The sequence below is a fragment of the Petaurus breviceps genome, unplaced genomic scaffold (genome assembly GCF_028583685.1).
Source record: "Petaurus breviceps papuanus isolate PSGF00001 unplaced genomic scaffold, PetGlider_PUasm1.0 90591, whole genome shotgun sequence".
Lineage (NCBI taxonomy): Eukaryota > Metazoa > Chordata > Mammalia > Diprotodontia > Petauridae > Petaurus > Petaurus breviceps.
This window is the reverse complement of record NW_027187280.1, coordinates 4,672,904-4,696,677: the sequence shown is the minus strand read 5'-3', so window position 1 is coordinate 4,696,677 and position 23,774 is coordinate 4,672,904.

Genomic DNA, 23,774 nt, shown 5'->3' with positions numbered 1-23,774 from the left:
CCACCTCCCATCCCACCCCATTCTACATCCCATCCCATCCTATCCCACATCCCACCCCATCCCACATCCCATCCCACCCCATCCCACATCCTATCCCATCCCATCCCATCCCATCCTGTTCCATGTAACTCGGTTCAGTTCCATTTCATTCCATTGAATTAGGTTCAGTTGAATTCAATTTAAATGGAACTGATACTTCATGCTTGATAATGTGCTAAGGGTAAGGATAGAGCTTGATATTGTGGTAAGTAAGAGTAGAGAGAAAGAGAAAAAAGAAAGGTAGAATGGTATAGTAGAAGCAACATTAGACTTTATGAACCCAGAAGACCTGGGTTCATGTTAGAGGTAGATAGGTGGTTCAGGGGGTAGAGCACAAGGCCTGGAGTCAGGAAGTTCAAATTAGTGAGTTAGTAATTTCTGGTATTTCCCATAATTGCTTCCATAAAGAACAGGTCTCAATTTACTTCAATACAATTAATATTTATAATGGGCTTACTATGTGCAAAGCACTATGCTGGGTCCTGGATATAGTTTCAAAGGAAAATAAAACAAAATTGTTTGTGCCTTCAAGAAGCTTACATTTTATTGGTATGAAACTAACATGCCTACACACAGTATGAGATGGGATTGTGAACTAACAGTCTGGTCAAGCAAGGTCTCATAAAGGGGACAGCACCTGAACTGCCCCTTAGAAAAAGGGTTCACAACAAATCGATAATGATAGTAAATACGACATCAAGCAATAGCTTAAATAAAGCTTCCTGAATTGTCTCTTTGGGTCAGGGCAGATAGTAGTTCCTCTTCTGTTCCTCATTATTTGGCTTCACTATTTGACTGAAGCTCCCGGAAGCTGACTTTTTTTTTTTTAAGGGCTCTACAAAACAAGTCAGAAAAGTTTATTTGTTTTTGGTGGTGGTGGAAGGTGAGAAAGGGGTATTGTTTTAGGCCCCATGGAGAAAGTCTGGATTCAATCATGCACCCGTGGTCCCAAGATCCTAAGGGGAATAGCATGGAAAACTAGACTTGAGTCCTGACCGCTAAATTATTAGATGGGTAATCTTGGGCATCTCTCTTGGTCTCAGATTCCTCATTGGTAGAATGAGGCAGCTGGGCTAAAAGATTTCTACTCTTGACATTCTGTAGCTTAGAGTAGGCAGGTGGTGGGGGGATGTAACACGCAAAATAAACAGGTACCTAACAATACGTAGTAAGGAGAGGAAAGCTGGGGGCATGCTTACTTTCCCCCTCCTTCTTTACTTTATCCTCCAAGCTGAGGCATCCCTGGGCTGTTTGTCAAAGGGCTCTCTGCCCTTTGTTTGAGGAAGGTTAAGGAGCAGTGAGAGCTTCCATAGGTAGTAACGTGAATGTCAGCCCTTGAGATGACAGCAACAAAACCCCTTTCAGTTATGCTCTGGAATAAATGCCAAGTTTTCGTTCTGCTTTTCCTCACCTGCCCCTGCTGTTGCACCTTCTGAAGACACATTAGTACAGACGTACTACTCTTGCTGCCCTGTAGCCAGCCTGTTCTGGCTGTGCTTTTATTTATTTATTTGCTTTTTGTCGGGGGGAAGGTAGGGCAATTGGGGTTAAGTGATATGCCCAAGGTCACATAGCTAGTAAGTATTAAGGGTCTGAGGCCTGATTTGAACCCAGGTCCTCCTGATTCCAGGGCTGGTGCTCCTTAGCCACCCCTCTGGCTGTGCTTTTAAGAGACATCTCTATGCTGCTGAGAAAGGCACTGAAGGAAGAGGAGCAGGACAGGGTTTGAACCCTGCCTCTGATATCTCATGGCTGTGACCGTGGGCACAGTCTGCCGGGGTCTGGCAGGATGGAGTGTCCTTTCCCCACTCCCTGGTCCCATGTGCAGATGGAAACTAGAAGCACAACCAGAACTTCCCTGGAAGGTCAGGTTTCCTCTCTAGTGCCTTCCTACCAAGTACAAGGAAGAGTGCTCCAGGGTGAGGGTCTCATGTTCTGGGACTGCTAAGGTCCTCTGTAACATCGCAACTGCAATGGGGTGGGTGAGTCTCTGCATGCTGCTCTCCCCTATTCCATCCCTCCCAATTCATCCTTTCCCTCTTTTGTGAATTTTGTGTAGAAGAAATAAATAGCTGCCCTTTTCATTGTACATTGATAACCTTTGAACTCCCATCCTTGGGAAGACCCCAGACATGAGCCAAAACCTAAACTTTATGTACTTTTCTCCTAGGTCTAGGGAATGGAATTGTAAATAGCCAAAGAATGAGAGGATAAGGAGCCTGCCCCTTCTTTTAGGTGAACAAAGCTCCCTCAGGACTGAATCCAGAGGAAATCCTTGGGCAGAGAGCTGAGAGGAGCTCCTTAGCAGAGGAGGGGCACAGAACCATTCTACATTAGTGCAGATATATTTAAACTTAACAACAGTTCTTGGGATTATATTAGTTAGAACTCTGTGTGGGCATATCACTTTTCCTTTCTGTACCTCAGTTTCCTTGATTATAAAATAAAGTTAATAATTCTTCCTACTTTACAGGATTGCTGTAAGGAAAGAGTTTTCTAAACCTTAAAGTGATCTAGAAACAGGAGATGTTTTGATATCATATGGTTTTTAGACTATGATCTGATCCTTTCTTGAACAATACCCTCAGCTCTGGGAAATGGTCACAGGAAATCTAGCCCCATGCTGGCACCTGACTTTCCAGGAGGTCCCCAAACTAAAGATGGGACCCATGTTCACTTTCCTGCCCAGCCCTGGAGCTGGCAGAGAAGGGAAAGAGATGAAAAATATTCCCCGTTTTATCCTTCCCTGAGCATTTAAAAAGCAGTAATAAATAGATGATAGCCTTGGAGGTGTGATTTATTTGTTTTATGAATCACAGAGGAGCCCATAACTCATGGGAGATTAAGGCTGAAGTAAGTTGTATGACTCTTGCATTACAAGTTGAGATTAATGTCTTATCACACGAGGCACCATCATTAACCCATCCCTCCTGCAGTTAGTTTAATGTCAGTGACAGAAGAATTGACTTTTAACATAAAAAAAAATGTTCTTGGTTTCTCTTCAGCTCTGATTCTAGCCAAATAAATGCTTGCATGGTTATGATAGCTGGGCCAGAGGTTTTGAGTGGGCAGGGTCGCTTAGGCCCTGGGGTGAAATAGTTTAGCCAGTTTATTTAATTGATGAGAGGGAGGGCCATTATGTGGAATGTTCTGGCTTCCTTCATCTCATCTAAACTGAGAGGAGACCCCTGGGAAAGTAGAACCTCTCTTTCTGCTCTCAGTGAGGCTTTCTTTTTAAAATAAGTTTTATTAATGCCTTTATTTTTAAATTTCAATCATTTCTGAAAATCATTTCCCAACCTATTCACAATTAAACCCTAACTTGTAATAAAGGAAAAAGAGTTAAGGACAAATGGGTAAGTGGTTTGATAGTGAAATATAAGTATGTGCAGCATTCTATCACAGTAACCCCTACCTTCCCTTTGGAGAGGAAGGAGGCATATTTCATTACTTGTTCTCAAGGACCATTATTGGGTTTTTAATTGCTCAGCATTTGACCTCCTTTCTATGCTTTTTTAAATTTATGCTCTTGTAGTCATGTTTGTTATTCTTTTGGTCTTATAGATTTCATTCTCTCAGAGATACCTCTGAGAGAAATGACCATACAAGGTACTATGATGTGGAACTCTCAAGTAAGACTTTCCATGGGAAGCTTAGAATTCAGGGTAGAGCATCCCCCAAGTCTTCAGTCTAATGTGTTGCTAGGACCTGAAGGCCCTTTTGGTGTTGGACACTGCCATGAAGGGAATTGGCAACAAAACTAGACATATGATCCATCCCCCTCCTGAAATCCTAACAAAACTCATAGTCCATGAGTACAGACCCACCTGGGAATCCTATGGGCAGCTCTGGTTCCTATACCTGAGGTGTCATAGAACAGAGAGAAACAGAGGGATGTAATAGTGTAAGAATGTAGTCTCTGCTTTTGGGAAGGCTGAGACTGAGGCTGGGGGATTGAGCTCTGGAATTCTCAACTATTGTATGCTAAAACCAATTGGGGGTCTACACTAAATAAGGTAGCTGAGTGGCATGGTAGATAGAGTACTCATTTAAAGGTCAGGAATAGCTGAGTATAAATCCAGCCTCAGATTACTAGTTGTGTGACTCTGGGGAAGTCATTTAACCCTGATTTTTCATCTGTAAAAATGAGCTGGAGGGGGTGGCTAGGTGGCACAGTGAATAGGGCACTGGCCCTCAAGTCAGGAGGACCTGAGTTCAAATCCGGCCTCAGACACTTAACACAAAAACTAGCCGCGTGACTTTGGGCAAGTCACAACCCCAATTGCCCTCCAAAAAGCAAAAAAAAAAAAAAAAAAAAAAGCTGGAGATGGAAATGGCAAACCACTCTAGTACCTTTGCCAAGAAGACCTAAATGGAGTCTCAGAAAACTGGGCATGACTGCAATGACTGAAGAAGAGCAACACATCAAATCTGGCCCCGACAGAGTGAACCCCCAGGAGGAAAGGTTACCACCAGCCTGCCTGAGGAGACACAAGTTGGCCTAGTTCAGAAAAACAGAGCTGATCAACGCTGATCGATATTGGGATAGGGTCTGTGAGTGGTCACTATATTTCAGTTTGGGTGAGATAGGGACACCCAGACTTAGGAAGAAAAAAAAACCAGATAAATCTGTCAAAGTAAGATGGTGCCAGTTTGTGGAAGACCTGGAATGACAGGTAGAATTCTGTGGATTTGCTTAGTATACAATAGGGAGCTATTAACTATTTTTGAACTGAGGAGTAATATGATCTGTATTTGGAGTAAAAAAAAAAACACTGCATTCATATCCTAATTCTGTTAATTAGCACTTTATGAACTTTAGTAAATTATTTTTCTTAAATCCTCAGCTTCCAAATTTGTAAAATGATGAGGTTGGACTAGATATTCTCCAAGGTCCTTCCCAGCCCTAAATCCAAAGACAAAGATGGGAGCGTAGAGAGGAGGACAGATGAGGAAGTGAGGAGGGCACAGAAAATCCACTTAGATCAGATCTGTGGGGTTCACACATCTAGTTTACTTCCTGAGTCATCTGGTCTGGTTGTTTACATGATTCAACTTGACCAGATCTTCAACAGAGGGGAAATCAACAGCCCTTGAACCAAACAGAGTCAGAAGTATAGTAGATGCTTTGGGTACATCCCTGCCCTCATTCCACCATCACCATGTCAACGGTAAGGGTTCCTCAATATCCTTTGTTTTGTGTTTCTGAATGTGAATCTCTAATTTTTGTTTTCCTCCATTGGATGGTTTAACCAACCATTCTCAACAACATTGGTCAGGTGAGCAAGCATATGTTTGTGGAAAGTCTACAATTTCTGAATCTCTGTGATGAGTTCTGGGGACACATGGTTGTATTGGACACACAGCCCTTGCCTTCTATGTGTTCACAGTCCATAAGGAGAGATACAACACACAAAAAATAGGTAACTAGCAATACATAATCATGAGTAGAAAGTGCCAAAGAAGGAATACAAGAAGGCATATCATCAGAAAGGCGGTTCAAATCTTGCCTCAAACACTTACTAGCTGTGAGACCCTGGGCAAGTCACTTCATTTTTGTTTACCTTAGTTTCTTCATCTGTAAAATGGGGATAATAATGTCACCTACCTCCCAGGGTTGTTGTGGGGATCAAATGAGATAATAAATGTAAGGTGCTTAACACAATGCTTGTCACACAGTAAGTGCTACATTAGTATTAGTAGTAGTAGTACCAGTACTAGTACCAGTAGTAGTAGCAAAAACAGCAGCAGTAGTAGCAATGCTGGTAGTGGTGGTGGTGATGGTGGTAGTAGAAAAATCAAAGGACTTGGTGTCAGAAGTCCAAGCTCTGCCTTGGGCAAGCCACTTAACATCACCATTGTAAACACTTGTGTAACATTTTACTCTTTACACAGCTCTCCCTATAGACTATCGCATTTAATCTTCATAAGAATCCTGGGAGCTAGGTGCTATTATTATCATCCCAATTTTATAGATGAGGAAACTGAGTTAAACACAGATTAAGTGACTTTACCAGTGTCACAAAGTAACTATCTGTAAGGGTTTTGGGATTTAAAGATCTTCCATGCCCCATTGGACTTGCTGACATAGCAGGAAGGGGCGGAGCAAGAGGAAGTGGAAGCCAAGCTAGAGTTCCTGTGGTGGCTAGCAGTGGTGGCGATGGCGGCAGCAGCAGCAGAGGCAGCGGTGGTGGTGCGAAGCCCTTTTTGAGTCAGCCAGAATTTCTGCTAAGGACTCCTGCTGAGGACTGCCAGGGTCCGGAGCTGCTGGGAGCACGCTTCTTGGACGCTGGGTGGTTGCTGTGAGTGGGGAGAGGAGGACCTTTGCCTGAGGTAGCCTGTTCTGTTTTAAAGGCTTGAGAATGTGGGTGCTTTCTACTTTATCTACCTGTGCCAATTTCATAGCTACTCTGATGGCTTTCACTTTCTGGTTTTGGGACTCAGTCTTTTGGTATTTTAATAAATTTTCTAGCTTATTCCCCCATATGGCAAGCATGATGTATTTTGTGATGGATAATTATATCAGCATATCTGTAATTTCCATAGGCATTGTGAATATGGCATTGCTGATACACTATCTGAGGCAAAATTTGAACACAGGGTACCCTGACTCTCTGAGTCTCAGTTTCCTCAACTGTAAAAAGGGGAATAGTCAGTCAATAGTTAATGAGCATTTATTAAGTACTTAATATATGCCAGACATTGCAAAATGCTGGGGATATAAAGAAATGCAACAATACTCTCTTTGCTCTCAGGGAGCTTACAATCTAACGGGGGAGACAAATGTGAAAATAACTAAGAACTATGAGAAATGTTCAAAAGGAAGCAGCAATAGCTGGGTGAACCAGGAAATGTCTGCTGCAGCAGGTGAGATTTGAGTTATGTCTTACAGGAAGCCAGAGAAGTCAAGAGGTAGAAACAAGGAGGGGTGGAGGCATCTGGGCACGAGGAGCTGCAGTCACAAAGGTGTGGAGATGGGAGATGGCATGGTATAAGAACAGCAAGAAAGCCACTGTAGTCAGAATATAAAGTTAGTAAAAGGAAATAAAGTGTAAGAAGACAGGAAAGGTAAGAAGGGGGAAGGTTGTAAATAGTTTTAAATGCCTCAAAGAGAACTTTATATTTTATCCTGGAGGGAATAAGAAATTTATTGAGTGGGATGGAGGTGGGGGGTGAGTCGACACAGACAGACCTTTATTTTAAATAAATCACTTTGGCAGGCTAGGAGAAAATAGATAATCATGAGTGGAAAGTGCCAAATAAGGGATATGGCAGGAATGTCATCCTGGAATTAGTAGAAGGACCATAGAACTTGATGTCAGAAGATTGGAATTCATATCCCAGTCCTACCTTTCCCTAACTTGATGACCTTAGACAAGTCATTTATCATTATCATCATCATCACTAACATTTATGCAACCCCCGCAAGCTTTACAAGGCCCTTTCAAATATGTTATTATATTTAATCTTCCCAACAATCCCAGGAGACATGAAGTAGGGCAAATCTATTGCAATAGTGCAGGTAACAGGTGCTAAATCCTTGGTTTTCAAAGAAGACCAATGACATTCCAGGGTGATGGCTTGACTTGCACATGAATTGGATTTAAGTGAGAAAGAGTGGCACAAAACTCTCTTCCAGAGTCATCAAAGTCCAATGGCAAGACAAAAGTCAGGATGACTGGTGATGGCCTGGGATGTGGTGGATGACCTTGGAGTCCTCAATATCTGACCATGCTCTAAACCCTCAATAGTTGCTTTCATGGCCATTGGAATGGATTGTTCTCATCTGCCCATTCTTGGGATAGACATCCCCCAACTCACTGAGGGGTTTGAGACCTGTCAAGTTACCCTCAACATGGCTTAGCTTATCTACCAAGACAGTTTAGTGTAGTGTGGCCGCTGTGAATGCTACAGCTTCTTGGAGCCACAGGTGAGAGTTAGGTGAAGGTGGACCCCAAAGGCAGATGAGCAGCCCTGAGAAGGGATTGGCAAGCCCTGACATTAGAGGTGATAGTCTTCCCTGAACACCCCAAGGTATGAGGTGATAGGTGATAAGGAAGGACCTGAAGTAATGAGGTAGATGTGTGAGTGGAAAGAAAGGGACATATATAAAGGATGTAAAGATAGAGAGGCCCCAGAGATTGCATATGAATGTGAAGTTTTGAGGATGACAATGAAGTTTCCAGCCTAAGTAACTAGAAAGATGGTGACCTTTTCAATAGTAATAGAAAAATTCAGAAGAAAGGAGGATTTGGGGTGAGAGAATGAGTCTGTGTTGAATATTTTGAATTTGAGATGACTATGGGATGAGAGATAGGTCAAAGTCAATTGCTGATGAAGGAAATGGAACTCAGGACAGAGACTAGGACTGGATATAGAAATCTAGAACTTATATGCATAGAAAAGATAAATTAATCCATGGAAACTGGGGAGGACATCAGAGAAGATGGTATGGAGGGAAAAGAGAAGAGAGTCCAGGATAGAACCTGGGGCAACCCCATGTTTAGTGTGCATGACACTGATGAAGATACAGCAGAGGAGCCTGAAATAGAATCATCATTTAAGTGGGAAGAGAACTAGGAGAGAGCAGCATTATTGAAAACCAGGAGAGGATCAATTATTTAGGAAGAGAAGGTGATCAATATTATTAAATGCCACAGAGAGCTCAAGATGAATGAATATTGGGAAAAAGCCATTAGATTTGTCAAATAAGAAGTAACTTGTAGTTTTTTTTTCTCCTGAGGGGGAAGGTGAGGCAATTGAGGTTAAGTGACTTGCCCAAGGTCACACAACTAGTAAGTGTCAGGTGTCTGAGGAGGTTGGATTTGAACTCAAGTCCTCATGACTCCAAGGCCAGTGTTCTATTCACTGTTCTACCTAGCTGGCCCTCACTGGTAGTTTTGAAGAGAGTAATTGCAATTCAATAAAAGAGGTAAACCAGATGGCAGAGAGTGATACCATTAGAAGCTTCTAATATAAATGACTTTTTCAAGGAAAGGGAGAAGAAATTAGGACAATACAGTCATTGGGAATAGTCAGATAAAATGAGGGTTTTTTAAGTATTGGGGAGATATGGGAATATTTATAGGCAGCAGAGCAAGAGCCTGCAGATAGGTAGAAATTGAATGTGTGTGTGTGTGTGTGTGTGTGTGTGAGAGAGAGAGAGAGAGAGAGAGAGAGAGAGAGAGAGAGAGAGAGAGAGAGAGAATAGTGGAGGCAATCTGCTAGACAAGATGGGAAGGAATGGGATCAAGGATGCATGTCGGCCTTTCCTGGGGGCAGAGCCAAGATGGCGGCATAGAAGTAGGAAAATTTTGTGAGCTCCCTCCATAACCACCTCAAATATCCATAAAATATAACTCAAAACAAATTTTAGAGCTGCAGAACCCAAAAAGTGACAGAAAGAAACAAATCTCCTATTCAAGGCAGCCCAGCAGGAGGGCAGGAAGGGTCCATCACAGCATGCTGGGAGTTGAGGCTAGCCCTGTGTGAGTCCATGGTTTTAGCCCCAGGGTGGGCCTGACCAGCAGCAGCTGGAATGGACCTGGGGAGAGTGGATCACCAGCAGCTGTGGCGGTTTCCAGAAATATTAACCCATAAATACTAAAGACAAAGTGAGAGGTCAGTGAAGAATTCTGCTGGAACTGGGGGGATGGAGATACAGTCTGGCCTCTGTCCCCAGAGCAAGAAGCAGCTGAGGTGCAGCAGCCATGCAGCCGCCTCCATGTGATTGCTTCAGAGCTCCTGGTCTGCAGATTGTAGGGGGGGGCCAAGCAAACATTCAGAGGGTAATCACTCTTGCATTAACCTGCCTGGATCTGGATCACAGTCTTGGGTGGTGGTCCTGAGGTATGTGACCAGTGAGTCAGAGAGTGTGTGGGCTGTAGAGATGGCACCCTCCTAATAGCTCTGGCAGCTGTGAAAACCCCAGTGATTTGGGACAAAGCTCTCCCCTCTGGAAGCAGAGTTCTTCTGTGGCAAAGAGCTCAAAACTGAAGTAATTGAGTGGCAACATGAGCAAGCAAAGGAAGCAAAGCAAGAACAGCAATCCAACTTTAGATTCCTTTTTTGGGGATGAAAAAGATCAAAGCATGGAATAGGAGGAAAACAATGAAGTCAGAACTATTGCACCAAAAGTTTCCAAGAAAAATATGAATTGGTTACAGGTCATGGAGGAGCTCAAGAAGGATTTTGAAAATCAAGTAAAAGAAGTGGAGGAAAAATTGGGAAGAGAAATGAGAATGATGCAAGAAAATCATGAAAAGAGAGTCAACAACCTGACTGAAGAAAATAACACCTTAAAAAATAGATTAACTCAAATGGCAAAAGAGATCCAAAAAGTCAATGAGGAGAAGAATGCCTTAAAAAGCCAAATTTGCTAGATGGAAAAAGAATTTCAAAAGTTCACTGAAGAGAATAATTCCTTCAGAATTAAATTGTAGCAAATGGAAGCTAATGACTTTATGAGAAATCAAGACACTATTAAACAGATCCAAACAAATAAAAAAATAGAAGGCAATGTGAAATATCTCATTGGAAAAACTACTCACCTGGAAAATAGATCCAGGAGAGATAATTTAAAAATTATGAAAAGCCATGATAATTTAAAAATTATTGGATTACCTGAAAGCCATGACCAAAAATTGAACCTAAAAATCATCCTTCAAGAAATTCTCAAGGAAAATTGCCCTGATATTTTAGAACCAGAGGGCAAAATGGAAATTGAAAGAATGCACTGATAACCTCTTGAAAAAGATCCTAAAAAGAAAATTCCTAGGAATATTATAGCCAGGTTCCAGAGTTCCCAGATCAAGGGGAAAATATTACAAGCAGCCAAGAAGAAAGAATTTGAATATTGTGGAAACACAATCAGGATAACACAGGATTTAGCAGCTTCTACATTAAGGGATCAAAGGGCTTGCAGTATGATATTCTGGAGGTCAAAGGAGCTAGGATTAAAACCAAGAATCACCTACCCAGAAAAACTAAGTATAATGTTTCAGGTTATTCAATGAAATAGAGGACTTTCAAGCATTCTTGATGAAAAAAATCAGAGTTGAATAGAAAATTTGGCATTCACATACAAGAAGCAAGAGAAACATGAGAAGGTAAACAGGGAAAAGAAATCATAAGGAACTTATCAAAGTTGAACTATTTACATGCCTACCTGGAAAAACGATAATTGTATCTTAAGAAACTTTTCTCAGTATGAGGATAGTTGAAGGGAATATAAATGTATATGTATGTGTGTGTACATATATGTATACATACATATATATGTCTATATAGGAGGGTATATGTGTGTATGAATACATATGTGAGTGTGTATATATGTGTACAGGGTGTATAGGTATACATAGACAGAGGGCACAGGATCAACTGAATAGGAAGGGATGATATTTAAAAGGTGAAATTGAGAGGTGAGAGAGGAATATAATGAGAGAAGATGGGGAGAGACAGAATGGGGTAAATTATCTCATATAGAAGAGGCAAGGGATAACTGTTACAATGGAGGGGAAGAATAAGAAGGCAAAAGGAAATGGGTCAATCTTACTCTTATTGAATTTGGCTTAGGGAGAGAGTGACATACACACTAGATTGGGTATCTTGCCTTACAGGAGAGTGGGGGCGGGAAGGGAATGAGAGGGGGATAATGGAAGAGAATGCAGGTTGGTGGGTAGGGAAGTTAGAAGCACACACTTTTGAAAAGGGACAGGGTCAAAGTAGAGAATAGAGCAAGTGAGGGGATAGGATGGAAGGAAATATAGTCAGTCTTTCACAATTTATCTACTATGGAAATGTTTTGTGTAGCTACGCATGTACAAGCTGCATTGAATTGCTTATCTTCCCAGGAAGGGTGGGTGAGGAGGGAGGAAAGGAAAGAATCTGGAATTCAAAGTTTTAAAATAAAATGTTTAAAAATATTATTGTTATTATTATATGCAACTGGGAAATAAGATATACAGTCACTGGGTTATGGAGATCTATTTTGCCCTACCAGAAAGTCAGAGGGCATTTGGGGGAGGATATGGGAGAGAGCAGACTGGGGGAGAGGGTATACAGTGGGATCGCTGTTTTGGGGTGGTGGTTAGGGGGAAGAGAGGGAGAAAATTTGTAACTCAAAATCTTGTGGAAATTAATGATGTAAACTAAAAATAAACATAAAATTTAATTAAAAAAAAAGAATGCATGGCAAGGGATTGACATTGGCAAGGAGAAAGGCCACTGCTTCGTGAAAGATGGAGATGAAGAAGGAGGCAGTAGGGGAAGCCATCAGAGTCATATGAGATGACCATGAAGAGACAAGAAGGAGCTCTTGGTGAATGGCCTTGATTTTTTTTTTTAAGGTAAGGAAGGTCCCTAGTCAAGGGGTTGGGGGTGGGGTGGTTTGAGGATAAATGAGAAGATTTGGTATGACTGTTGTAGAGAGCAAATTATGAAATATATATATATATATATATATATATATATATAAGCATTTATTCTATTTCATAGATTTTTGGTTAGGAAAATGTGTTACCTTACTATCATCAGACTTAAAGGGAGGGAAAAATCTCAGTGGGCTAGAGCAGCTAAGGAATGCTCCAGAGAGCATCTGGGTCTTGAATAAGAGGAAGGACTTAGGTAACTAGAGGGGATGCTACTTTAGCAAAGGCATGCAGGTGGGAAAGGGTATGATGTAGATAGGTATGAGGAAATGAACATGGTTAGAATTGAAGGTTTCCTTACTCACCCACTTCCACCAGCCCCATCTTTAGTAGACAAAGAATGAAGACAATCAAACCACAGGGAATCAGGGAATAAGGTGGTGAGTCTTAACTCAGAGTTTAGGCTGAAGAAGCCTGAAGCTCATGGACACACAGGCTCATAAAGTTTTAGCTGAAAGGGACCTTAGAAGCCATCAAGGCTGATCCCTACTCCCATTCCCATTTTGCAGGTGAGGAAATTGAGGCAAAGAAAGGTTAAAGAACTTGTCCACCATTACCCAATGAGCAATCTGCTCCAAATCTTCTCATCTGGTCTCAAGTCTCCTATACCATCCCTTGCCCCAACCCACTGTACTAAAGACCTCCTCTCACATTTCACACAAAAAAGAGGTTATTCACTAGGAGCTCCTTCTTATTTCTTCATCATCATCTCCCGTGACTCAGAAGCAGAATTTCAATTCAATTCATCCTCACTTTAAGCCCAGTCCTATAATCCACACAGACTTGCTGACTCTCCAAAATATCTACCCTCCAAATATCAGTCACCCATGCAACCACCATTAATTAACAAAATGAGAAGGAAGGACTTACTCTCCTTTGTTATTCACCCATGTCTTTCATTCCCTCCCAAAATGCCTTTCTGTAACCTCTTTTGAATTTTGAGACTGCCCCAGAGAATCAGCAATCATTTCCAATACAACCTCATAGGATGAGAGATTTAGCTAGAAAGAGCCTCAAGACCATGAGGCAAATGCTTTAACTTTAATATGAGAAAACTGAGGCCCCTTCACCCCCCCCCAAATTAGGCAAATTGCCCAGGTTCATACAGCTAATATATATCTAAATTGGGATCTAACCCCAGATTAAGTCCAACTCTCTGTCTACCATATTATGCTGTTCTTTACCCTCATTAAGGGGAAGATTTATGATCCTATAATCCCCTATTACTCTTTAGGGATCATAGGGTTATAGATTTGGGGATACTCTCTCAATACTCACTATGCCCCCACAAGAGGAGTGTACTAGGAGTGTTCTCAAATGACTCCTGAGAGTCAGTTGCTTAAATTTTCAGTATGAGCATTTTTTGGGAGTTGGCAAACACTACAAATGAGGGAAGCTAGGTGGAGCAGCAGAGAGAATACTGGGCTTGGAGTCAAGAAGACTCAGCTTCCTGAGTTCAAATCTGGCCTCAGACACTTAGTAGCTGTGTTATCCTGGACAAGTCACTTAAACCTGTTTGCCTCAGTTTCCTCACCTGTAAAATGAGTTGCAGAAGGAGTTGGCAATCCACTCCAGTATCTTTGCCGAGAACATCCCAAATGAGGTCACAGAGTCCAACACGACTGAACAACAACAAATCAGGGCTTGATTCATTCTTTTGTTGATTGCTTAAATTTAAGAAAGCCATGGAGAAAATGTTTATAATATTGTGTTGTAAGATTTCAGCAAACCAGTTGTTAAGCCTTTAGTGGCATACCACTGCCTCATACCTTGTACTTAGGAGTATAGATGGCCTTACTCCCAATTTCCCTTTGAAGATTTCAGCCAGCTGTCTTGAATTTCCTAATATCTTCTTTTCTTTGTCTTAAACTTTTTCATCATGATCACTTTCTGGTCAAGAAGGGATAGTCTTGATTAGGTAAATCCTCCCACGTCTATCCTTGATCCTATTCCCTGTGATCTCTAGGACCTACTTCCAGCAATCATCCTCTTAGTCTTAGGAATCTTCAGTATCTCCCTTGTGAGGGAGATATTGTTTACATGTGTTTACACATGTATTCAGAATTTTCCTTGATCTTTCTATACCACCCAGTTACTGCTCCAGATTTCTGCTTCACTTCATCAGTACATTTGAGAAATGTTGTATACATTAAATAATTCCAGTTTCTCAATAGCCAATATCTTCCTAACCATGGCTAGTCAGGCTTTGACACCCACTACTCTGCTGAAACTTTTCTCTCTAAGTTAACAATGACTTCATTTCCAAAAGGGGAAATAGATCATAAGATCATAGATTTAGAGCTGAAAGAAACTTCAGAGCTCTGAACACAGAATTTAAAAACACAGAAGACTAGGAAAAATTGAATATACATTAGTCTATTTTTCCAAAGATATAGAAGCTCTGAGAAAGAGAATAACAGCTTAGGATCATAGAAAGCAAAGTGGAAGAAAATTTGCCAGGAGTAAATGGCAATAATGTTTATAAAAATGAATTCCATATTAGTCGAAGAAAAAGTGATTTTATTTTTTTAATTTTTAAAAATATTTTTGCCCATTACATATAAAACCAATTTTTAACATTCTTTTTGAGTTCCAAATTCTCTCCCTCCCTCCCTCCTTCCCCTTCTCTGAGATAGTAAGCAATCTGATATAGGTTATACATGTATAATCATGCAAAGCATATTTCCATATTAGTCATTTTGTTGGAAGAAAACTGAAACCATAAAGAAAGGAAGAAAGAGAAAAAAGAAAGAGAAAGAAAGAACGAAAGAGAGGGAGGAAAGAATGAAAGAAGGAAGGAAGGAAGGAAGAAAAAAGGAGAAAAATAGTATGCTTCCATCTGTATTCAGATGCCATCCGATTTTTCTCTGGAGGCAATTAGCATTTTTCATCAGGAGTCCTTTGAGAATATCTTGCATCATTGTATTGCTGAGAATAGCTAAATCATTTACAGTTGATCATTGCATAATATTACTGTTACTGTGTACAATGTTCGCCTGGTTTTGCTCACTTCACTCTGCATCAGTTCATGTAAGTCTTTCCAGGTTGGGAAAAAAAGATTTTTAAAGAACTGCAAGCTCATAAAAAAATCATTCGAAAACATTCCTCAAATCACCAGAGGTAAGAGAAAACAACTCTGAGGACGTTTTATATGAAAATTGGCAAAGATGATTTTAAAAGGGGAGAAATAAATATTGGAGGGGCTGTGAGAAGACTAGTATAGTAATGTACTCTTGGTAGACCTGCCAATTGGTCCAACTGTTCTGGATATCTATTTGTAATTAGTCAAGAAAACTTTTGACACAATTATTCCACTACTCATTATATACCCTAAGTGGACCTGAATTTGAATCATGGGCACACAAGGATAGTAAGACAAATAACGGGGCGGCTAGGTGCTGCAGTGAGTAAAAGTGCAGGCCCGGAGTCAGGAGGACCTGAGTTCGGTTCCGGCCTCAGACACTTAACACCCACACAAAAAAACTAGCCATGTAACCTTGGGCAAGTTACTTAACCCTAATTGCCCTTCAAAAGGCAAAAGGCAAAAAAACAAAAAAAGAAAAAAAGAAAAATAACATGGTAGTAAAAAAAAAAACAAACAAACCAAAACAAAACAAAAAACCCAAAACCTTTTATTGAACAGAAATAAGTTATTTCAGTGGCACAGAGAAACCCTGGCAACGATCCTGCCAAACTGCTGCCTGTAGAGTAACCTTCTGTCATTACTGGTCTTATTCAAATAGAGGTTTCAAAAAGTCTAACAAAGGCAGTTCCCTAAAGTTTCCCTAAGTCTGCAACCTAGAGAATCAGTCACAATAACTTTTCACTCACTTAATACAGGTTAAGGGTTTGCACTGTCCAGCCAGGTTCAAGCTGTGATTACTAGCTGTCTTTAGAATTGTTGCATATCATTCTGCTGGCTGGCTTCAGACAGTGGTTAACACTATAGCTAAAGCCTAGAGTCTTGGTATCCATGCCTGTCTTTTCATAGAAAGTATACAAATTCACCATCTCCTATACCAAGGAAGTAAAAAACAGAAACAGAAGTCTAATGTACACCCAAGTTCTTTGTAGTGTTCTTGGTGATAACAAACACATAGAAACAAAATAGGTGCCCATCTATCAGGGAATGGCTAAAAGAAACAAACCAAAAAAAAAAAACCCCAACCAAAATTATGACATTTAAATGTAATGAAATATTTTTCATACAGTAAGAAGTGATGAATATGAGGATTTCAGAGAAACACAGCAAAATATGTGCAAACTGTTGAGAACGACATAAATAGGAACTAAAAAACAGCATAGTAATAACAATATAAACGGAAAAATACTTACAAGAAATCTGAACTTTGAGTAACTAAAGACCATTGAAGAGTTCAGAAAAAGCTCAGAAAATAGAAATTGAACACATTTCCCTCTTCACAGTTGAGAGGTAGGGGACTACCAGGGTAGAATGCTGTATACATCGTCATATATGATCATTGTACAGGGTGATTTGGTTTAATTATAAAATAGGTGCTTCTGTCTCTTTTTCTTTCAATCTTCACCTTGCTTTATGGTCTCATTATTCAACCAAAACGACTCTCTCCAAAGTTCTCTTGATTGCCAAATCTAATGGCACTTTCTCAGGTCTTATCCTTCTTGGCCTCTCTTTGATATCCTCCTCCCTCTAAGGTTTCCACATCACTACTCTATCTTGGTCCTTTTCTTTCTTGTCCGATGATGCATTTTCTGTGTCCTTTGATAGATCTTCATCTAGGTCATGCCTACTAAAGGTGAGGCTCTTGTCTAGGCCTTCTTCATTTCTCTTTCTACACTGTTTCCTTGGTGATCTCATCAGCTTCTATGGATTCAATTATCATTTCTATGCTAATAATTTTCAGATCTTCTTATATCGCCCTAGTCTCTCTCCTGAACTCCAGTCCCGTATCTCCAATTATGTATTAGACATTTCAAAATTGATAACATGTAGACATCTCACATTCTCTATATCAAACTCTAAATTCATTATCTTTCCATGAAAATACTCTCCCCTTCTGAACTTCCAAATTACTGTTGAAGACACCACCATACTTCCAGTCACCCAAATTGTCATCCTTGGTTCCACACTCTCTCTCAAACAGTCCCCCCCACCCCGCCCCACCATACAATCTGTTGCCAAGGACCATCAATTTTACCTTTATAACATCTCTCTTATATGCCCCTTTATCTCCTTTGACTCTACAACCAGGTACAGGATTTCATCACTTTGTGCCTAGAATCTTCCAATAGCTTGTTGGTTAACGTCAAATCTCTTCACATTCTAGGGAAGGGAGTAAATATATGTTTTTTTTTTTCAGAATTTATTTATTTATTTTTAGTTTTCAACATTCATTTCCACAAGATTTTGAATTCCAAATTTTCTCCCCTTCACTCCCCTATCCCCCACTCCAAGGTGGCAAGCGTACTAGTCACCCCTTCCCCCAGTCTGCCTCTCACATATACTCCCTATTCCCCCTTCCCCCGTATTTTCTTGGAGGGCAAGATGGATTTCTATATCCCATTGCCTGTGTATCTTATTTACCAGTTGCATGTAAAAAACAATTTTTTTAACATTTGTTTTTAAAACTCTGAATTCCAAATTCTCTCCCTTCTTCCCTTATCGCCCATCCCCATTGAGAAGACAAGCAGTTCAACATAGGTTGTACATGTGCAGTTACACAAAACGTTTCCATAGTAGTTATATTGTGAAAGACTAACTGTATTTCCCTCCATCCTATCCTGCCCCCCACTTATTCTATTTTCTACTTTGACCCTGTCCCTTTTTAAAAATGTTTGCTTCTAACTACCCTCTGCCTCATTCTGCCCTCCCTTCTATCATCCCCCCTCTTATCCCCTTCCCCCCTACTTTCCTGTAGGGTAAAATACCCGATTTAGTGTGTATGTTATTCCCTCCTTAAGTTAAATTCAAAGAGAGTAAGGTTGATCCATTCCCTTCCACTTTCCTGCTCTTCCCCCCATTGTAACAGTTTTCTCTTGCCTCTTTTTTATGAGATAATTTACCCTATTCTATCTCACCCTATCTCCTCCCCTCATTATATCCCTCTTTCACCTCTTAATTTTATTTTTTAGATATTATCCCTTCCCATGCAACTCATCCTGTGCCCTCTGTCTATGTATACATGGACACAGGGAATAAATATTTTTTAAGCACCTACTACACACCAGGCACTGTGCTAAGTAAGACCCTTACCAATATAATCTTGTTCATCTTCCACTTAACTGTTAAGTGAATTTTCTTAAAGTGCAGCTCTAATCATGTTACATTGCCCCTTCCCCCCATTTAGTGAACTCCAGTGACTCTGTTGTCATCTCTAGGATCAAACATAAAATCCTATGTTTGGCATTCAAAGCCTTCCCAGTTTACAGTCTTCCCAGTTTTCTTATCATTATTTTTCTCCATGTATCCTGCAATTCAATGACACTGGCCTTCCTCCTTACTATTTCTAGACTCCAGGAATTTTAATGGCTATTTCCCATGCTTGGAACACTCTACCTCCTGGCTTTCTTAGCTTCCTCCATGTCCCAGGTAAAATCCCTTCTGCTATGAGAAACCTTTCCTAAGTCCTCTGAACGCTAATGCCTTCCTTCTATTATTTTTCTCCAACTGATCCTATATAAATTTTAATAATAGTGATGGCATTTATATAGTGCCTTCTATGTGACAGGCAGAGCCAGGGCTAAGGATCAAGGTCTCTTGGTCTTAGCATCATCCCGTGACATTCCCTGATAAGATAAGAAGATAAAAGAACCATAGTAGTAAGTGATGGAAAGGAAAGAAGCATTTATGAAATGCCTACTACCGTGTTTCCCCGATAATAAGACCTATCCCGAAAATAAGCCCTCCCCAACTGTGTAAGATTCCTCTAAAATAAGCCCTCCCCCGAAAATAAGCCCTATTGAGATTGCTACTGTAGTGAAGGTGATCCCCTGCGCTACACGCTACATTACGGTACGCTCTATATGCACCGTCCCCCCCCCGGGTGAAACGCACGCCGCGCTCTGAGCTGCATCCAATCAGAGCTGCAGCAGTGAGCGCGTCATCCTGTTCTTTATTGAATTCATTATTGAATAAAGGTACATTTTTTTGTTCACATTTACCTGTTTATTAAAATTGCTGTCAATGTTCATTAAAATAAGCCCTCCCCTGAAAATAAGCCCTCTGGTGTTTTTCTGTCCAAAAAAATAATAAGACAGTGTCTTATTATCGGGGAAACATGGTATGTACCAGACACTGTGCTAAGTGCTTTTACAAATATTATCTCATCTGATCCTCATAACAACCCTGGGCAGGTAGGTGGGTGGGTGCTATTACTATCCCCATTTTACAGATTAGGAAGCTGAGGCAAACAGAGGTGAAATGACTTGCCCACGGTCAGCTAGAAAGTATCTGAGAACAGATTTGAACTCAAGTCCTCCTGACACGGGGCTCATCGCACTATTTGCTGTCCTATTGTTATTGTGTATAAGATCCTTGAAAGTAGACACTTTTTGCCTTTCTTTGTATCCTCAGCTCTTAGCACAATGCCAGGCACATGGTAGAGGCTTAATAAATGCTTACTGACTGCTTTCTTATAAGAGAGTTCAGTAGGTGGTTGGAGTAGAGGGTAGAAGGGAAGAAAGGATATTTTAAAATCCAGAAATAACTGTGATACAAAGGCAAATAGCAGCAATAAACTGCTTTTCAGTTGTATTTCAGTCATGTCCCACTCTTCACTAGCACATTTGGGGTTTTTATGACAAAGATACAGGAGTGGTTTGCCATTTCCTTCTACAGCTCATTTTACAGATGAGGAAACCGAGGCAAACAGGGTTAAGTGACTTGCCCAGGGTCACACAGCTACTAAGTGTCTGAGGCCAGATTTGAATTCAGGAAGGTAAATCTTTCTGACTCCAAACCCAGCTCTGTTTTCACTATATCACCTAACTGCCCTCAATAAAATGTATAGAGCTTTAAAAAAAATTACTTCAAAAGAACTATGATTGCATGTGTGTGCATGTATGTGTGTGCATAAGCATGCTTTTTCTCCCAACCACCTGAATACAGATGAGAACTCCTTCACATTTTAGTAGACAGGTCAATATCCCCACAAGGACAATGATATATATGAGATCCCAAGAAACATGGACTTTTCCCAGGGTCTATAAATCTGGGACAAGGATTAAAAGTTGAAGGCTGGAGCATAGAATCATGGGATCATAGATTTAGAGGTGGGATATATCTTAGAGTCAATGTAGTTCAACCTCCTTGTTCTATAGAAGAGGAAGCCAACACCCTTAGGTTTCATGGCAAAAAAATTAATAAAATAAAAAATCCTCCCCTCTAGGGCAACCTTCTGGTGAATGAGTTTCTTTGAATGGAACTAGTTGTTCTTGGAAAACAAGCACATGCACAGCCATCGGGCTAGGGTTCTAAGTCTTTCCAAATCACTAGAACCTGTTGGAGTTTGTGTATTACTGACATAGCTTTCTAGAATGCAGGATTAAATACACAACATGGTCAAGCACAGGAGCAATATTTATTATTTTTTTAAGTTTATTGAGTCTTTTGCTTTAAATCATATATAGAATATGTCTCTTCCTCCTTTACCTTACTAAGCCTTCCCTTGTAGCAAAGAAGAATAGTTAAGAAAAAAATCAACAGCACAGGGACCAAGTCTGACACTGTATAAAATATTCCACACCCATAGTCCCTCCCAACCTTCCAAAGAAAGGAGGGAGGTGTATTTACTCATTTTTTTCCTGAGGCCAAGATTGGTAATTATAATTACAATATTGCATAATATTTGGCTTTGTTTGATCATTATTTCCAAATGTATTGTTATTAACTTGTCTACTGTTTCTCTGGTTCTGCTTACTTCACTCTGTATCAGTCTATATGAGTCTTCCCATGTTCCTTTGAATTCCTCATATTTTTTATGTTGTTATTTTTATGGTGCTTTTTAAATGCTGTTTTTTAAAATCTGAGTGCCCTTTCCAAAATATATTATTTATACTTTATTTTCCCCCAATTAGACATTGAAACACTTTTTTTAACATTTTTTTTTAAGTTTTAAGTTCCAAATTATATCCCTTTTCCTCTTCCCTCTCCCTTCCCTGAGATATTAAGCAATCAGATACAGGTTATAGATGTGTAATCATGTAAAACATTTCCATATTAGTCATTTTTTGCAAGAAGACTCAAACAAAAACACGAAAGAAAAAAGTGAAAAATAGCATTCTTCAGTCTGTATTCAGACAATGTTGTTTTTTCCTCTGGAGTTAGATAGTATGCTTCATTATTAGGCCTTTGGGATTGTCTCAAATCATTGTGTTGCTTAGAATAGCTAAGTCATTCACAATTCTTCATTGTACAGTATTGCTGTTACTGTGTGTAATGTTTTCCTGGTTCTGCTCCCTTCACTTTGCATCAGTTCATGTAAGCCTTTCCAGATATTTCTGAAATCTACCTGCTCATCATTTCTCATAGCACAATAGTATTCCATCCCAATCATATACCACAACTCGTTCAGTCGTTCCCCAATTGATGGGTATCGTCTCAATTTCCAATTCTTAGCCATTATAAAAAGAACTGCTAGAAATATCTTTGTACAAACAGGTTCTTCCTCCCCTTGCTCTTTTTTGTATGTCTTTGGAATATAGGTTATTGTTGTGTTTGTCGTTTTCAAAGAGGACCATGACATCAGGGAAATAATGGCATGACTTGCAGTTGATTTTGATTTGAGTGAGGGAGGGCTGTGCAGGGTCACCAGCCTCACTTTCTCCTCCAGAGCCATGTAGGTCCAGTGATCAGATATTTATCAGGATGACTGGAGATGACCCAGGGTTCAACTGGAGACCCTGGCCCTTTTAGAATAAGACCTTTTTCAGGTACTCACTTAGAATGAGGTAACACCCATTCAGTGAATAGGCCTCTTTAAGAAGAGAGTCAAAGGATGGCCCCTCTAATTAGAAAAAGAAAAGAAAATCATCCTGGAAGGGGAAGACCACCAGGCTTGCTTGTTCCAAAGAGAAACCATTGACATTCTCTCTAAGCCAAGGGGGCCCAAAATACATCCATTAAATGGAGCATGGGCAGGGACCTATTGTGGTCCAATGAGCTTCAGAGAGAACTGGGTTTAAGGTTTTGGAAAGAAGGAAAAGAAAGAGAGAAAGAAAGAGAGGAAGAAAGAGAGGAAGGAAGGAAGGAAGGAAGAAAGGAAGGAAGGAAGGAATGGAGGAAAGAAGGAAGGAAGGAAGGAAGGAATGGAGGAAAGAAGGAAGGAAGGAAGGAATGAAAGAAGGAAGGAATGAAGGAAGGAAGGAACAAAGGAAGGAAGGAAGAAGGGAATCTAGATAGTAAACCCCAAGTTAAGTGGGCAGCTTCTGGCCATGAAAATTTACCTTCCTTTGGAGAGGAGAGGGAGAGGACGAGCTGAGTGACCCAACTAGCTGGGTCTCCATTCAGGCACCTTGGCCTATTCATAGATTGTGTTTGTCCTAATAGTAATATTGCTGAATCAAAGAGTATGCACAGTTTTATAACCCTTTGGTCATTTGACACAGGTTTTTTATGTTTTTTTGTTATTCCATTATATCTGTATATCACAATTTGTTTGGTGGTGCCCTAGTCATTGAGTGCCCGCTAGTCCTTTACTAGTACAAAAGGTACTACTATGGACATTTTAGCATACAGGGCTTTTCTCTCTGTCTTTGACTTCCTCAGGATATGAATGTGCCCAACACTGGGTTCTCTGAGTCAAGAGAAATGATCACTCTTTTTATATCATTCCAGGTTGTTTTTCAGGATGGCTATACCATTTCATAGCTCCACAGACAGTTTCACTTTGTGCCTGCTTTCCTGCAGTCCCTATGACAATAATATCATGATATGATCTCATAATATTGGTATATATCATATTATGATATATGATATATAATAATCACAATAACGAAGATCATGATGATAAAACAGTAATATTTACAGCACATTAAGGTTACCAGAGATCATTTTACATGTCATCTCACTTGAGCTTTACAAAAATCCGGTGAGTAAGGTGTTATTATTATGTCCATTTTGTTGGTGGGGAAACTGAGACTAAGAAAAGCAAACCAGCTGCCAGGGCCACATAACTTAAGAAGTGCCCAAGGCAAAACTTGCGCCCGGGTCTTTCTGACTCAAGTCCCATGTTGTGTCCACGTCGCTACTCCAAGGGCAGACTTTCGTGGGGGACTCTCAGAAAGAGCATTTTCAGCTAAGAAGGAGACCTTTCAATCTCTTGGATAAGG